Here is a 13351-nt window from a genome sequence, read left to right on the forward strand (position 1 = left end):
AGGGAATACACTTTAAAGGATTCCTGCTTAATTAAGGAAAAGGAAAATTCATACTTCCAATTGCTCAGGCCAGAAATCTGGACGTCAACCTTAACACCCTTCTTTATCTTGTATTTCATGTCTGATGGGTCTGCAAATCCTATCAGGTCTATACTGAGAGCCACTTTGTACCTGCTCCTGCTACCCAGTGGCCTAACCTCCACTGTCCCTCCCTCCTGGTCTCCTGTTTCCATTCCTTCTCCTTCAGTCAGACAGACAATGTGTAACAAAAATCAGATCATGACGTGGGGCGGCCTGGGTGGCCCAGTCGGTTAAGTGTCCGACTTCGACTCAGGTCACAATCTCACAGTTCATGGGTTTGAGCTCCACATCGGGCTGTGTGCTGACAGCTCGGAGCCTGGAGCTCTGCTTGGGATTCTGTGTCTCCCTCTCTCTCTGCCCACCCCCCGCTCGCACTCTGTCTTTCTCTCTCTCTCTCAAAAATAAACATTAGGGGCGCCTGGGTGGCGCAGTCGGTTAAGCGTCCGACTTCAGCCAGGTCACAATCTCGCGGTCCGTGAGTTCAAGCCCCGCATCAGGCTCTGGGCTGATGGCTCAGAGCCTGGAGCCTGTTTCTGATTCTGTGTCTCCCTCTCTCTCTGCCCCTCCCCCGTTCATGCTCTGTCTCTCTCTGTCCCAAAAATAAATAAACGTTGAAAAAAGATTTTAAAAAAATAAATAAAAATAAACATTAAAATCTTTTTTTTTTCAAAAATCAGATCATGACTGAATTCGTTTTTGAGGACGGCCATCACAAGGGACCGCAGACTAGGGCACTTAAACAACAGGAGTTTCTGTGCTCACAGCTCTGGAGGCTGGAAGTCCAAGATCAAAGTGTCACAGGGCTGGTTTCTCCTGAGGCCTCTCTCTCCTTGGTTTGTAGATGGTCATCTTCTCTCCTGATCTCTGCTCAGGACCTGTCCCACTCCATAACCTCATGTTAGATAGATTGAAGTAGGTTGTTAACTCTAATGTGAATGTTTCTGGAAATATGGCTGTATGAGCAAGTCCAGACCAGTGATGGTCAACCAGATGCCGAAAGGCTTCCAGAACCATGCTGAACTCTCAGCAATGCTTACTGAGTACCACATGCCAAGCATTGTGGTAGTCACACAATAACATCTGTGGCCTTTCCTTTAAAATAATAATATTGATAAGTGTAGGTATGTGACTAGTTTAGTGTGCTTGCTTGTAATGTCCCCATTTTTATATTTATATATTAGCTGGGGATTAAGTTACTACCTGTCAAGAATATTAAAAAAAAAAAAAGAAATAACTTCAACTTTGAACAGAAGTAAATGAAATCAGTAGCCCCCGCCCCCAAGATTCCTTCAATCTTTCGAATCCCATTATTCCAGAATTAGAGAACTTTCAAAGGGCACAGCTGATTCATAGTCCTAGGATAAATCCATTCCATGGTGACAAGTACTTTTTTTTCATGTGACCTCCAGGGTCACAGGGAATTCTAAAGAATAATTCATGGTCCTGAACTAGATGATTTCCAAGGGTTTTTTTTGTAGCCATAACAGTCTAATTACTGCATTGGCTTGTGTTAATAACGCTTCCGTCTACAAATCAGAGTGTTCTGTGATGGTAAGCAGATGTACGTTGGTGCCCCGGCAAGGACGAAACTGAGCACCTAAATGTCATTTGCTTCTAAAGTAGCACTGGTTTGAAGAAGTTCAGTGTTTTGTTCATCACATATGAAACAACGTACGTTTTTAAAGAAATGCGTTTCCGGGAAAGGACTTTCCTCCTCGTATTGATGACCGTATTTGTCCCTGACCTCAACACCGGTATCGTCAGCCTCCTACTTTAGGTCATATCTTTGTGAAGCATACATTTATCTTCAAGTGGTGGCACGTCGGCAGTGTTTTATAATTTAACTCTCATTCTAAGGGGGGCGTGATGTGATTTCAGTGCAAGGTGAGGTCACTGGGAGCAAGACCGATCTTCCCCTGCGAGGTGAGGAACAGACTGCTTTAAAAGGAAGGTTAATGAGACCGCGCAAACCATTGGCATCTTTTGAAGTCTTAAGAGGATAAAAAAAGGGAAGTATATTTTCAAAAGAGAATCTGCTCCTGAATTCCTATGTGTGCATCAGCAGAAACCCTGCTCTTGCCCGATGCATGACTGTTGATTCTTTGGTCTTCTCAGAAACCGTTGTCCGGGAAGATTTTTCGGGCAAAAAATACAAAAACGCTAAAGGAAGTGTTTTGATAAATTCATGGGCAATATCCATAATGACTGGTTGATGAAAAATGGCCAAGGTTTAAGTATAGCCCTAGTTAAAACCGCCACCCCCAGCATTGACCGATAGGAAGCTCACCACACCAGCATTATCCTCTGAGAAAGCAAACCGGTTTCTCCATTCAGCTGATGAGGAACCCAACCTGGTGTGTGAGACCCTGGTGAGTGGCCCAGCGGGGTCTCAAGCATAGGCCTCCTCACTGCACGTCCTACCCTCCTGGCATCCAGCCAAGCGTGACCCAAGACTCCTGCTGGTGTCTGCAGACAAAGTCGTGTGAGAAAGCCACCACTGTTTGGCTCCTCCATCAGGACCAGAGGATGCTGGGAAGGGTGGGCTGTGGGTCAGACTGTGTGTGCCTTAGGGTTTTCTTTTCTGACACCCAGCCCAGACAGGATTTCAGAAATGTGGGTCCCTGGTCCTCGTAAAGGGCAGAGAAAGGGTTGTGAATGAATTAATTTAAATTCATCACCACTGCTGGGGAGAAAGAAGCTCCAAACACATTCTCCACTCGGGAAGGCTCAGACCCTAGTCTATATATAGAACGGCATAGTTTCCTGCTGACTAAAGTCCCACCAAAAAAAAACCCCACAAAAAACAAAGCTCTGATGTTGAGTTTCTTATCTTAGAAGGCCATGATAAAACACACAAAGCGTGCCTGCTTGCCTAAAATGAAGCCGATTAACGATTTTCTTGGATTTCAGTGGTTATTTCTGTCACTCTTCAGCCTCGGGCGCTGCAACTTGTACCCTAATTTCTCACACGTTTTTGGTCTCCAGGAAGAAAACCAATCTCTCTCCCCTCCAAAAACTCTCTTTGTAACTCGTGGGCACCAGAACTCAAAAGCTCTTCCTCTGGAAGTCTCATTTCACTTTCAGTGTTACATTTGTAGATAATCAATTTTCTCTGTCCTTCGAGGAGATTAACTCCGTCTTAAAAACTTTAACGAAGCGTTGCATCTGAAATCCGATGCCAGAAAGCGGTCTCTCCTTATTACACGTTTTCCTTCAGTAAGGGATGATAAAATGGTCCCCAAGTATTTTCAAGGAAGATTAGGATTTAAAATAGACGGTTTTTGATTTCAAAACCTGTCCCCATTTTCCTAAAAGAGTATCAAAGATGTTTGATAATCCCCCGACGCATGGATGAGGTCCAGTGTCCTTCTGTGCCTCTGCCCGTTAACCATGTGATGGAGGTAAAGCGATGATTATGAAGCTTCCTTGTCAAGAGGCCAACTGTGGTCATGACCCTGAATTCTTGTAGAGGTTTTGGCATGCATTTCTTTATGAATTATTAAAAAAAAAAAAAAAAAGCTCTTTCTCCCTTACCAGTAGCAAACATGACAGGTAAGACAGGCTCTTAATTTTCAAAGTCCAAGGATTTCTTAGAAACATGTGGCTATTTAAATGATAGGAAAATGGCAGAGGGGAGGTGGATGGAAATCTGAGGGATGCCTTTGTAATCAATCTGTGTGTTTCCTACTTGGCTTAGTAAGAGTCAAAAGGGGGAGTCGGATTTTCCAAAGACTCGATCAATGTTATTCTTCTTGCAGATAGGACTGAGTGAGCAAATAAAACTTTTCACTTCTGCGATGTATCATGGGAACACGACGAAGGAGCAGAGAGTTGGAAACGTATGCTTTTTCTGATGTAAGACTGCCCTTTTGCTTTCAAGCTTTTAGACGTTTTCTGTTTTCAGTGTGTTGAAAGCAGTGGGCATCCCGTTTGAGGTAAATTTTTCTTTATACTCTGCTGTTGGTTCATTTTTTTTTTTCCTTGAGGGAAGATACCATTTTTGGTCAACGAAGGCAAAACAGCGTCCGCATCCTTGTGGGCTTACGTTTCAGTGGAGGAGACCGATGAAAACATAATGTGCTTAAAGCAGGGAGGGGGCACTGAAGAAAATTAAGGCAGGGAAGTGGGACCAGATGATGGTGAGGCCTTTCTACCCTCAATGATATAGGCATTAATGTGGCCACAAGATACCCACTGCATTCCCCCTTTTTAGTGACAGCACTCCATTATCCAAGGCTGGATTATTCAGCCTCCCAGTTATTCTCTCTCTCGCGTCCTCTTCTGCCTGAACACCTACTCACCCTGAAACTATTATACTGCCTGAGTCCAGAATTCAGACCTGCTTCTGTGTTCCATAATAGCCTTGGGGCTCTTCAAAGCAAAATTCGTAGCAAGAGAGTACTTGGGTTCTGTGAGGATCTCTTACCCTTGCTTTTTGATAGATGGAAAATTATGTTTCCCAGTGTGTTTTCTGGAATTTGGGGTGCAGACGGCATTTCACAGCACGTATGTGTACGAGAAAATTGTCGGCCTCAAGGGTTCTCTGGGACAAGACGGCATGGGTGATGCCAAGGGCACAGGCTCAGGACATAAACCCACGTTTATGTCCCTGCCGTGATCACAACCACGTGATCACTTGTTTTCTGAGAAACGTAATGCCCTCGTCCGTAAGATCGTAACAGTACCCTTCCTGACTTTGCAGTGTTTTGTGCAAATTAAATGAGATGATGAACATTTACAAAGCACTTTTCTAGGGCCCTTAAAGGACCATTTGTGTTAGCTATTGTCATTGTTTGGCAGGATGGCCCCCACTCCTTCATCCTGAGCCGTGGAGCCCCAGCTATATTTAATGCGTAGAATGGAAATAGTCAAAATGGCACAGCTGTCTGATGTGTCGTAAATATCATTGCATGTTCATCCCTAAGACATTTGCTCAGAAAATTACAACATTTGGAGCTACGTGAAGGGGAAACAGAATCTCCTCTTTTTCCCCATCCCTGGAGAATAATTCAGGGCCTTTGGTGTTTATTTAAATTCATTATAGAACGTCATAGAAGAAGAAACCACCTAGATTTCATCTAGCCCAACTACCTCACCTTACAAGACAGTCTAACTCTGGACAGTCTTAATGGAAGTGACCTGATGGGCTATGAGTATAAAATTGGAAAATGTGAGTATAAAATTGGAAATGAGCTGGGTGGCTCAGTTGGTTGAGTGTCTGACTTCAGCTCAGGTCATGATCTCGCGGTTCGTGGGTTTGAGCCCTGCTTCAGGCTCTGTGCTGACAGCACAGAGCCTAGAGCCTGCTTCAGATTCTGTGTTTCCTTCTCTCTCTGCCCCTCCCCTGCTCACACCCTGTCTCTCATAAATGAATAAATGTTTAAAAAATTTTTTTAATTAGAAAACATAATGACCTTAACTCTTACACGTGTTGTGTGCTCACGTAGTCCCAAGATGGAAGGCACGTGGGTACCATGACATTCTTCCTTGCCGAGATCTCTTTGCCTTATCTCAGATTATTTTCTTAGGGAAACACTCTCTAGATCACGGTTTCCAAAACCTTAATTCTCCTTCCATAAGGATATTTTCCCTACGAGGGCAAGACTCTAAAGGTCACGGGGATCGTTATTTTATGAATTAAATCATAGATACAATGCGTCCTACTCTGATTCCAGGAGACTTCAGTTCAAATATTTGCCTGACTTTTCCATCAGTTCCAAAAGCAGGCACAAAAACGGGGCTGGGGGATAAAGATAATTAATAACCCGCCTCCATCAGCGATGCTCACGGTAGGTGGGGCAGGGGGTAGATGCGTAGACACGTAATCACAATGTAAGGTGACCAGTGCTCTCTCAGAGGTGGGCTCAGGGCCTGGCAGCACAGAGAAGGGCCTGGTTTCTATTAGAAAAGTCAGAAAAGGTTGCTCAAAAGCAATGGCACATGAGCTATCCCCGAAGGGAGAGGGATGCCCCAGGCCACACTCCGAGGGGATAGTTCAGAGCCTGAGCGATGGCAGGAACAGAGAGGGGGCAGGAAGGCTCCCAGTGTGCTTGGGAAGCAGCCAGTGGCCCAGTGTGGCTGGCTCTGGGGTGAAGAATAGTAACAGAGAAGGTTGAAAGGAAGCATAGGACCATCTCATGAGGCGTCCCCCTCGTCCAGGCCACAGGGGGTGGACTTTATCACGGTGACAGTGAGACCCTTCAGAAGTCTTCAGTGGGAGAAGTACCCGATCAGACCTGTCTGGCAGCCCTAGAGATGGTGGGGAGGGGAAGGTTCTGGAAGCAGGGAAAGGTTCAAAGCCATAGCAGGACTTCCGCTTCTGCCTGGGCAGCGGTACGGTGACGTCAGTAAGGGGTAAGGTTCTGCTGTCTTACTGCCTGAGATCGGTAACGCTTGCACCACTGCAGCTGTGACCTTGGCCGTGTGCCTCACTTTTCCTCTCTAAAACGGGGGGATAACAGTAGTACCTACCCAACAGGGTTGTTGCGAGGCTTGCCTGAACCAGTATGTGGCACAGGGTGAGCTGTTAAAATGTCAACTGTTACCCTCTTTGTGTGCAGTAGTATGGTAACGGTAAAGGAAGGTTCCATTCGGGAGGCGGGGATGAGAGGCTTTATGTTTACCTGTGGTTCTAGTTCCCAGGCAGCTAACTGGGGAGAGGAACCTCGAACACAAACCACAGGCAACGAGATCCATCTGAATGCCAAGCAAACTCAGTGCTCCATCCCAAGGAGTTTTGCTGTGAATGGTCTAGAAGGGATCTTTTTACATGAGTCAGCTTTTTCCTCCAGGAGTTTGACCGGGTCCCCAGTTGGTGTGGTGACTCTTTCAGGCCACTGGGGTGTCATTTTGTAAATCACTGACCTGGCTCACTCAAGAGCCCGCTCGGAGCTCTTGCGTTGGTGGGGTGACCGCTCAGGGCCTGGAGCAGGGATGCAGGGAATTTCTGCAGCGGACGTCTGATAGCATCAGTGGGACGGCTGCACCCTCAAGGACCAGCCTGGGACACAGCAGGTCAAGAACTTAGGAGAAAGGATCCGGACGGTTCCTGATTACTCACCGGATGCTGCGGATTCCCAACGGTTGTTGTCACGGGTGCCTTGGAGAGACTTACATGGTACCACTGTGAGGACACGGCAAGTAGCAAAGCTGTTGTGGATATCCTGGGCCAGTGGCTCCCAAATGGGCAGTTTTGCCCCCACGGGACTTTTGGCAATGTTAGGTGATATTTTCGGTTGCCACAACTGGAGAAGGTGCCACTGGTATCTACTGGGTAGAGACCAGGGACGCTGCTAAGCCCCCTGCAGTGACCCTCACCACAAGGAGTTGTCTGTCCGGCACAAATGGGAGTCGTGCCGATGCCGAGAAAATCTGGTCTAGGCCATTATTTAGCTAAAATGTGAGATATGCATTCTTGGTAGCACATCAGTTGAGTGTAGGACAACTTTTCTCTAAAAGTTTTTAACAGTCGCGTATTTAACCTAAGTTATAAACACACATAATAATTAGCACATAAAACCCGTGGTTACAAAGCTGTTGCTTAAGATGAGGCTGAAATGGCGTTTGTGTTCTTTATTTATTTATGTTTAATTTTGGGGAGAGACAGAGGGGCACCTGGGTGGCTCAGTCGGATGAGCATCAGACTCTTGATTTCGGCTCAGGTCACAATCCAGGATCGTGGAATCAAACCCTGCATCGGACTCCACACTGAGCATGAAGCCTCCTTACGATTCTACATCTCTCTCTCTCTCTCTCTCTCTCTCTCTCTCTCTCTCTGCCCCTCTTCCACTCACGCGCACTCTCTCTCTAAAATAAAAAAAATAAAATAGTATAAATGGACTTCAAATATGGCGGGCGCGCGCGCACACACACATACACACACACACACACACACACACACACACGAAGTGAGTGTAGGTGTGATCGAGGTTAGGAAACGTTGGTTTAAGCCAGCGGTCAGAGAAGCTTGTTGTTTTTCCATTGACCGTATTCCTCATGCGGTCCTTTCATCCCTGTGACCTCTTCATTTCCATAACTGGAAGCCTGTACCTCCCACTCCCCTTCACCCATTTGCCCATCCCCCCCCCAACCCATCTCCCCTCTGGCAGCCACCAGTGTGTCCTCTGTATTCATGGGTCTGTTTCTGCTTATTTGTTCTGGTTTTTAGATTCCACGTATAAGTGAAATCATATGGTATTTGTCTTTCCCTGACTTCTTTCACTTAGCATAATACCCTCTAGGTTTATCCATGTTGTTGCAAACAGCAAAAATCTCACTCTTTTTTATGGCGGTGCATTATTCCATTGTGGAGATACAGATACATGTCTGTCTGTCTATATAGACGTATATACCACATCCTTTTTATCCATTCACCTATTGAAGGACACCTAGGTTACTTTCATGTCTTGGCTATTTTAAACAATGCTGCAATAAACATACCGGGCATACATGTGTTCAAATTCGTGTCTTCACTTTCTTTGTGTAAACACCCAGTAGTGGAGTAGGGTAGTTTTATTTGTTTTTGTTTTTTTTTAATTTATGTTTATTTATTTTTGAGGGTGAGGGGGAGACAGAGCGTGAGCAGGGGAAGGGCAGAGAGAGAGGGAGACACAGAATCCGAAGCAGGCTCCAGGCTCCGAGCTGTCAACACAGAGCCCGACGCAAGGCTCGAACTCACGAACTGTGAGATCATGATCTGAGCTGAAGTTGGACGCTCAGCCGACTGAGCCACCCAGGCACCCCTGGGTAGTTTTATTTTTTAATTTTATTTTAAAAATTTTGAGGAACCATGCTGTTTTCCACTGTGGCTGCACCAGTTTGCATTCCCACCAACAAGGCATGAGGGTTCCTTTTTCTCCACATCCTCACCAACAGTTGGTATTTTTTGCCACACCGTTCTGACATGTGTAAGGTGATACCTCATTGTGGTTCCGATTTACGTTTCTCTGATGATAAATGATGTTGATCATCTTTTCAGGTGTCTGTTGGCCATCGGATTTCTTTGGAAAACTGTTCAGACCCTTTGCCCATATTTTAATTGGTTTGTTTGATATTGAGTTGTAGAAGTTCTTTATATATTTTGGTTATTAACCCCTTGTTGGATATGTCATTTGCGCATATCTTTTCCCATCCAGTAGGTCGCCTTGTTTTATTGATGGTTTCCTGTGCTGTGCAAACGCTTTTTCTTTTGGTGTATTCCCAATGGCTTAATTTGCTTTTGTTTCCTTTGCTTGAGGAGACAAATCCAGAAAGTTGTTGCTAAGGCCAAAGAGAGCCCTACCTATGCTCACTTCTAGGATTTTTATGGTTTCAGGTCTTACATTTAGGTCCTTAATCCATTTTCAGTTTATTTTTGTGTATATTGTAAGAAAGTGATTCAGTTTCATTCTTTTGCATTTGGCTCTCGAGTTTGCCCAGCAGCATTTATTGAAGAGATGGTCTTTTCTCCATTGTATAGTCTTGCCTCCTTTGTTGTAGACGAATGACCATTAAAGCATGGGTTTATTTCTGGGTTCTCTGTTCTTTTCTGTTGATCTGCATGTCTGTTTTTGTGCCAGTACCATACAGCTTTGTAGTATATCTTGAAATCTGGGATTATGATCCCCCCCACCCCCTGCCCCAGCTTTGTTCTGCTTTCTCAAGATTGCTTTGGCTCTTTGGGGCCTTTTGTGGTTCCACACAAATTTCAGAAAACATTTTCTGATAGTTCAGATAGTAAATATTTGAGGCTCTATTGCAACTACTCACCTCTGCCTTTTGAAGCAAAAGAGGCCAAGGCAGTCAGCGTGATGAGGTCCTCAGATGAGTCAACAGATGAGTCCCTTTCCCAACCTGACCCCTTACAATGCAGCGTCCAAGATGAAGCCTTTAAACTCCATGCCCAAGGGTGGCCTGACTGTGGTAAGGTAGAACACTATTACTTACTCTGGTTAGTAAGATTTAAAATACTTACAAAGAAGTAATGCTATCTTGTACACGTTTCCTCCACCTTGCACATGTACAGTTAGTGGGGTTTGTCTTCAATGTAAGTTCATAGTCTTCCCAGTATCCCAATTCAGTTTTTAGGTACAGCGTACTAAAACATGATGAGTTCAAATTCCCACCCCCTTCTGTACTACCTGGGTCCTCATGGGCCTATTAATTGCCCTCCCAGAGCCTCACTTTCCTGCCTACTAAAACAAGGATAGGGGCGCCTGGGTGGCGCAGTCGGTTAAGCGTCCGACTTCAGCCAGGTCACGATCTCGCGGTCCGTGAGTTCGAGCCCTGCGTCAGGCTCTGGGCTGATGGCTCAGAGCCTGGAGCCTGTTTCCGATTCTGTGTCTCCCTCTCTCTCTGCCCCTCCCCCGTTCATGCTCTGTCTCTCTCTGTCCCAAAAATAAATAAACGTTGAAAAAAAAATTAAAAAAAAAATAAAACAAGGATAATGACACTTCTCCTGCCGAGTTGTTATAAAGATGAAATGAGATGCCAGATGTGGAAGTTTCTAGAACAGTGGACAACCCGACCAGTAAATGTTCACTTTTTCCACTCCCTCCTTTCCTTCTCTTCCTCACTTCTTCCACATATTTGATGAGGATGCCCCCTTTTTGTCGTTAAGCCATTGATGAAAGTGCCTGCCCTTCAAGGAGACTACAGCTTGGCTGGGGAGGGGAGGCAGCAAGCAAACATATGATCACAGTTTTTGCAGTGGTGGAGTCCCTGGAGAACATAGGCATCACCCCAGGCATCGCCTGACACAGATATTAAAAGCTACATAAAATTAACCCCGTGGAGGTGGGAGGGGAGCACATTCCAGGCCAAGAGCATGTAACACGTCATTGCATGTGGCTGAGGGGTAAGTTACATGGCGATAGGAAACAGGGAACGAGGGTGGGTTTAATAATATGGGTCCAAAGGATACAGTAGTGCTGATGCATAGGGGCACATGCACCCCAATGTTTATAGCAGCGCTGTCAACAGTAGCCAAATTATGGAAAGAGCCTAAATGTCCATCAACTGATGAATGGATAAAGAAGATGTGGTTTATATACACAATGGAGTACTACTTGGCAATGAGAAAGAATGAAATTGTGCCATGTGCCGCAACGTGGATGGAACTGGAGGGTATTATGCTGAGTAAAATAAGTCAGAGAAAGACAGATATCGAATGTTTTCACTCATATGTGGAGCTTGAGAAACTTAACCGAAGGCCATGGGGGAAGGGAAGGGGAAAAAATAGTTACAGAGAGGGAGAGAGGCAAACCATTAAGAGACTCTTAAATACAGAGAACAAACTGAGGGGTGATGCGGGGGCAGTGGATGGAGGAAATTGGTGATGGGCATTGAGGAGAGCACTTGTTGGGATGAGCACTGGGTGTTGTATGTAAGTGATGAATCACGGGAACCCACCCCCAAAACCAAGAGCACGCTTTATACACTGTATGTTAGCCAACTTAACAATACATTACATTTTAAAAAATAATAATAATATGGGTCAAGTTGTGCAGGGTCCTGCACATCATGCTGTGTTTAAACTATTGCTCCCAGGCTGATGGTTTTCACTTCTCTTTAACAGTGAGAACTTTTCCAGGGAGCAGATCTGCTAAGTGACAACTCTAATATAGAAAACCAGCCTTTACTAAGACTGATGTTCGGCTAGGTGTTCCCCTTCCTGCCCACAAACGCCAGGGGTGGAGGCCAGATGTAATCAGGTGGTCCGTTTACGTTGATTTAGTTCTTGGCCTTGACTAGTATAGCTCATAAGGTAACTGGATTTTCCCTTTGTGTCACTCTTGGAGCATTGGTTTTGTGGACGGGGCAGGTATTCAGAATCCTCATGGGCAAAGCAAGGCGATCTGGGGTTTTGGCAAGTTGCCCTGACAGCGGTGTGAACAGTCTGAAGCTGAGAGTACTTTGAATCCACTTGGAAGGCCATTTCTCTAAATACCAGGAGAGGGCCTCGTTTACAGGCACGTCACAGGCACGAACCCTCCTCTTACGATAGGTTTACCTAATTTTGCCCAAGGAGACTGGGGCTCAGAGAGGTTAAATAATTAGCCCATTGTAAAGATTTGACAGTCAATGGCAAAACTTGAACTCGGATGTGTATATCTTGACTCCTCAGACTGAGGTCCCATAACAAACTTTCCAGCCTCCCCTCAGCTAACTCTCCTCTCCTTTGTTTTTTCTTGCTGCCCTTTGGCTTCCCAGTGACCTGCTGTGTGGGATTATCTGGGTATTTGTCTTCTACCCAGCACCTTTCCTCACATACCACTGGCAGCCAGTGGATATTTATGAATCAGACCCTTCTGATGGATGCACCTCGCTTCCCGGGAGGCACCTTTTTTATCCTTTGTATATCCTTGTGGTAAATTAGACATTCTATCACCTGCTAGATGCATACTTCAGCAAGATGAAGTGATTGGCCAGGTGGGGTCTTCAGAAGTATCTCGAGGGCCCCCAACAGGTGCTCACCAATCACCATGACCGGTCCCTGTTTCACGAGGTGGGTGGCCTGATGCCTCACACCTGCCACCGTGGCCGGCGGGCCCTCCTTACGGTCCTGTCCTCGAGGCCTCAGTCTCCCCTGCACAGTTGTGAAGGAGGAGAAACCACGGCCTCTTGTTTATCACGGCCTAGCCGTGAGGCTGAATCTCTTACCTTCCTTTGCATGATCTTTCTCCTTTCTTCATCCTCTTGAGACAATTTGGAGCCTTCTGTCTTTTAAATTTTTTTTTAGCATTTATTTATTTTTGAAGGAGAGAGAAAGAGTGTGAGTGGGTGGAGGGGCAGAGAGAGAGAGAGGGGGAGACACAGAATCGGAAGCAGGCTCCAGGCTCCGAGCCATCAGCACAGAGCCCGATGCGGGGCTCAAACTCACAAGCCGTGAGAGCATGACCTGAGCTGAAGTCGGAAGCTTAACCGACTGAGCCACCCAGGCGCCCCTATTTTTTTTTTTTAATTTTTGCTATGCGCTTCCTAATTTGCCTACAGTGAACTTAAATGGTTTTCATAATGAAGCAAACCATTTTTAATTAAAATATATATTTTATCTGAATGGGTTCAATTTAAGAGGTAAAGCTAAGAACGTCATCATTGTCCCCTGGACAACTGATCTACGAAATAACCAGACTGACGTGACCCGTGGCTGCTGAGAGTCTGACACTGTCCTTGGGAGAGAAATCCCTCTAAGGCATCCAGGAACCTGTTGACCCTGATGGTCACACATGCATCTCCAGCCTCGTGGTCCCGCCTCTACTCTTCCTCTACGTCTCTGTCCATGACATTCAAA

At 45.7% G+C, this 13351-nt stretch overlaps 1 protein-coding gene across 10 annotated transcripts in view; it reads left to right on the forward strand.

Annotated features, from left to right (window-relative positions):
* Window positions 1-13351, forward strand: part of PHACTR1 (phosphatase and actin regulator 1) — a 560468-nt gene that overhangs the window by 493248 nt on the left and 53869 nt on the right. The gene's annotated exons all lie outside the window — the stretch shown is intronic.

Source organism: Acinonyx jubatus, chromosome B2, assembly GCF_027475565.1.
Source record: "Acinonyx jubatus isolate Ajub_Pintada_27869175 chromosome B2, VMU_Ajub_asm_v1.0, whole genome shotgun sequence".
Taxonomy (NCBI): Eukaryota; Metazoa; Chordata; class Mammalia; order Carnivora; family Felidae; genus Acinonyx; species Acinonyx jubatus.